This window comes from Apium graveolens, chromosome 7 (assembly GCF_009905375.1).
Source record: "Apium graveolens cultivar Ventura chromosome 7, ASM990537v1, whole genome shotgun sequence".
Lineage (NCBI taxonomy): Eukaryota > Viridiplantae > Streptophyta > Magnoliopsida > Apiales > Apiaceae > Apium > Apium graveolens.
Window position 1 is genome coordinate 44,147,248 of NC_133653.1, and position 5,471 is coordinate 44,152,718.

Here is a 5,471-nt window from a genome sequence, read left to right on the forward strand (position 1 = left end):
CTTGATTTGATACGTTTATTTATTCGTTTACGCGTTCGCTCGGTCGCTTATTTGTTTTCATAATAAATTCTCGTAACGATTCGCGATGTAATTCCTTTCTTATACGTTCGTTATGTTTTTAAGTATCGTACTTGGATTTGAGTTTGTAGAATTTTAAATTTGTAATTATATTGTGATTCCCATAAACCTTGATGGTTCGTAGATACAGTCATTTTTCAAAGTTCGTTTTCTTCGAAAACTAATAGCATTTACATACAATCATTTGGTACATATAATCATATTATCGACTCAGAAACTCAATTTCTTATGCACAATATAGTGTGGGCTAAAACGTTTTCCCCATTTGTCAGGGTTATTATTCATTAAGCATTTTACAAAGTCTTAAAAATTTGAGTTATTACAGTCTTCCCCTCTAAAAAGGATTCCGTCCCGGAATTAGTTAGAAAACAGGTTGAGATATCTACTCTTCATTGTGTCTTCTAGTTCCCAAGTTGACTCTTCAACATTCTGATTTCTCCACAAGATTCTAACCATCTTCATAGTCTTGTTCCTTAGCACTTGTTCTTTCTAGTCCATTACCCTTACTGGTTGCTCAATGTAGGTCAGGTCTGGTTGTAAGTCTACATGTTCATGCTCTATCACATGTCGCGCATCGGCGTGGTATTTCCTTAGCATTGACACATGGAACATGTTGTGCACTTATTGCACATTAGGAGGCAAGGAAACCTCATAAGCTAGAGGTCCTATTCTCCTCAAGATCTCAAAGGGTCCTATGAATCTGGGGCTTAGTTTCCCTTTCTTTCCAAATCTCATCACTCCTTTCCATGGAGATACCTTCAATAGCACTGAATCTCCTACTTCATACCCTCTATCTTTTCTGGTATGGTTGGCGTACTTCTTCTGTCTATCTTGAGCTGCTATCAGTCTCTTCTTAATTAGTCCCACCATCTCTCTGGTTTGCTGGACTAACTCGGGTCCTATTATTTTATGTTCTCCAATCTCATTCCAACACAAGGGAGAACGACACTTTCTTCCATAAAGAGCATCATACGGAGGCATTCCTATGCTAGCGTGGGAGCTATTGTTGTAGGAAAATTCGATTAGGGGTAAGTGGTCATTCCAATTCCATTTAAAGTAGATGCACACACTCGAAGCATATCCTCTAGGGTCTGAATAGTCCTTTCGCTTTGCCCATCTGTTTGGGGATGGTAAGTGGTACTCATATTTAGTCTGGTACCTACACACTCTTGGAAGCTTCTCCAAAATCAGGAGTTAAATCTTGGGATCCTATCTGACATTATAGCTACATGAATACCGTGTCTCACTACAACTTCCTTCAAGTAAATATCCACTAGCTTTTCTACGGTGTGCCTTTCGTTGATTAGTAGGAAGTGCACGGACTTGGTTAGTATATCTATGATAACCCATATGGCATCGTGATTGGTTTTAGTCCTTGGTAGGCCTGTCACAAAATCGATGGCTATATGTTCCCATTTCCATTCCGGAATTTCCAGGGGCCGTAATAGTCCACTCAGTTGCTGATGTTCAGCCTTCACTCTCTGGTATGTCAAACATTTACTGACCCACTCTGCTACTTCTCTTTTCATGTTAGGCAACCAATAATATTCCTTAAGGTTACAGTACATTTTTGTACAACCTGGGTGGAATGAATACCTGGAGTTGTGCCCTTCGTACATCAGCTCTTCCTTTAGTTCTTGCACATTCGGAATCCAAATCCGGGATGCATACCTCATTATCCCCTTCTCATCTTTTTCGCATCTAAGTTCTTCACCAGTAAATGTTTCTCTTTCTTCATTCATCTTCTTTTCCTGACATACTCGTATCTTTCCAGTCAGTTCCGCTACTAATTTGATCTTGAATAGCCCTTCAAATCCCTTGCCGGTTATTCTCACGTCGATCTTCAACCTTTCAAATTCCTTAACTAACTCCTCATATGTCATTATCATTTTAAGTCTCCCCTTTCTACTGAGGGCGTCAGCCACCATATTGGCTTTACCCGGGTGATACAAAATTTCAAAATTGTAGTCCTTAATCAGCTCTAACCATCTCCTCTGTCTCATGTTCAATTCTTTTTGAGTAAAAATATACTTGAGGCTCTTATGGTCTGTGTAAATCTCGGATTTCTCACTCCAAATTTTCAGGGCAAACACTATGGCTGATAATTCTAGGTCGTGGGTTGGGTACCAGATATCATATTTTTTAACTGCCGAGAGGCATACGTAATAACCTTTCCGTGCTGCATAAGCACACATCCTAGTCCCTTGTGGGAGGCGTCGCTGTATATCGCAAACTCTCCCTTTCCATCGGGAAGAGCGAGCACTAGTGCCGACACCAGTCTCCTTTTCAGTTCCTGAAAGCTTTCTTCACATTTCTCTGTCCACATGATCTTTTCCATTTTTCAGGTAAGCCTAGTCAATGGGCTGGCTATCTTGGCAAAGTCTTGCACGAATCTCCGATAATATCTTGCTAAACCCACAAAACTCTTAACCTCGGTTGGGGTAGTCGGTCTTTCCCAATTGGATACCACCACCATCTTGGAGGGGTCGACTAAAACTCCTTTGCTACTCAGCACATGTCCTAGAAACTAGATTTCCTTTTACCAAAACTCGCATTTCGAGAACTTGGCGTGCAATTTTTCATTCCTCAAGATTTCTATGACTATCATCAAATGTTCTGCATGTTCTTGCTCTGTCTTTGAGTAGATTAGAATATCATCTATGAAAACTATCACACATATATCTAGGTACTTCTTGAACATTCCATTCATTAAATCCATAAAGGCTGCGGGTGCATTGGTTAGCCCAAACGACATGACTAAGAACTCATAATATCCATACCTAGTGCGAAAGGCAGTATTTGGTATAACCTCAGGTTTGATTTTCAACTGGTGATATCTTGTTCTCAAATCTTTTTTGGAAAAGTGCACAACACCCTTGAGCTGGTCGAATAGGTCATCAATCCTAGGGAGAGGGTACCTATTATTGATAGTCAACTTATTCAACTCTCGGTAGTCTATGCATAATCTCATACTACCATCCATTTTCTTTACAAAAATTACCGATGCTCCCCACAGTGACATATTGGATCTTATCATCCCGTTATCTAATAATTCTTGCAGTTGAGAAGCTAGTTCCTTCATCTCAACTGGGGCTAGCCTATAAGGGGCCTTGGACACTGGTTCCATCCCTGGTTCTAGTTTTATAGCGAATTCTATTTCTCTGTCGGGTGGCAATCCTGGTAAGTTCTCTTGAAACACATCCTCGAATTCATTTACTACGGGTATATCCTGTATGTTGGGAACTTCCTTCTTAGTATCCATCACATAAGCCAAGTAGGCCTCGTTACCTTTATTTAACAATCTCTTAGTCTGAATCATGGTCAGAAATTTATGGGTGTGTCATTGATCTTTGAACACTATTTCCTTTCCATTTTGTACTCTTATCTTTACCCTCTTTTGCTCACAATCTATATGCGCTCCATTACTAGACAACCAATGCATTTCTAGGATTATATCAAATTCTCATAATGCAAATGGGATTAAGTCAACCTCAAATACTTTCCCTTCTAGTTTCAACTTGCATTTAGGGTGTACTTGATTTACAGGAATTATTTCTCGGTTCGCTATTTCCACTTGTAATACCTCACGTAAGGGTATGACGTTAAGTTTTAACTTCTTAGAAAAATTTTGAGATATAAAAGACTTGGTCGCTCCAGAATTTAAATAGAACACTTGCATGTTCGGAGTTTAACAGAAGGGTACCTGCTATCACATCAGTGTTCCAGACAGCGTCCTGAATGGTCATGTTGAAAGTCCTAGCAGCTGGGGGCCGGTTAGATGCAACTCTGGTCATCCCCGAGGCTGGGGGCCTTAATATTGGGCAATCCTTCCTCATGTGCCCTACCTTCCCACACTGGAAACATGCCACGTAGGGTCGGGTGCAGTTGTTGGCGAGGTGTCCGGTTTGGTCGCACCTGTAACATTTCAGAGGGGTTCTCGCCTGGTTGTACACTCAAAGGTGCCTTTTCCGCATGTTTGACACTCCGGTATGGGGGCACGGGGTTGGCTGTGAAATGTTACCCTAGATTGTCCGCTGCCCTAACCAACGCTCTCACTTGGGGCCTTTCTAAATCCGGGGCCTCTCGTAAGTTGGGACACCACTCCCCTAACAAACCTACTTGGAAGGCTCCTGTTCCAGGTTCCTCCTCCTCCGCCTTGACTTTCTATCTTCCTTTTCCTATTTTTCTTCTCCTTCAAACTTTGTTCATTACCTGCTTCAACAATCGAGGCTTTCTACACCAAGGTGGCACAATTTGTCAGTTCTAGTACCACTACTCGATTCTGGATCCACTATTTCAGACCAAGATGAAACCTTCACGCTTTCTTCTCTTCGGTATTCACAAATTCCGATACAAATCGTGACAACTTAGTAAACTTGGCCTCGTACTCCGCCACAATCATCTTATCCTATTTCAGCTATAAAAACTTAATCTCCATCCAAGTTTCCATGAACCTAGGGAAATACTTGTCTAAGAACAATCGGGTAAATCTATCCCATGGAATTACAACATCGGTCTCGAGGTTTCGTTTGGACTCCCACGAGTAGTTAGCTTCCCCCTTCAGCATGTAAGAGGTGAAAATGGTCTTGTGTTGCTCTTCAACACCTAGTATTTCGAAGGACTTTTCTATTTATTTGAGCCAGGACCGTGCTTCAACGGGGTCGGCAGATCCTAGAAAATCTGGGAGTTTGAGAGATTTGAATGCCCTGAAGGTAGTGGGCGCAGTCTGTTGGGCAATATGCGGCTGTGGTGGAATAGGCTATTGATTCAGATTGGCCCTTAAGAGTTCCGTAAATTCATTCATGGGGTTCCCTACCCGATGGGTATCCTCAGCTTCTTCTTCTACATATCCTTCTGCATCATACTCATTATAGTCTAGGTCTTCTTCACTTTCCTCATTCACTACATGGTCAGGTCCATTTCATTGTTGGTTGAAAAATTCTGGGGGCCGTACCCTGGTTCCTCTTCTACGGGGTGGCATTGTTCTGATAATGAAAATATGTCAATATAGTTGCAAAATTTTACACTTGGATTAATTTATTCGTAGGTAAGCATGTCATTAATTATCTAGCATGCCTTTATCAAGTGTAATAATATGGTAATCAATTTCTTAATAACTGCTAGATATATATCATAGGGTCTCCCAGATTATATCTTGGGGACAAAACAACCATCCGAGTTCATACATGGTCCTGAATATAGTACATAAACTACTTGATCCTAAATAGTGAAATACAAATATATACATCGGGTACCCTGAAGGGCTAGGAATGCTATCTACTACTAGCTGTCCTAACAAAATTGGTGACAAGTCACCCAGCCCTTTACAAGGTCCATAAGTAGTTACTAGCCTCTCAGTCACTGTCACTGCGCGTGAGGTCTCGAACTCTCCT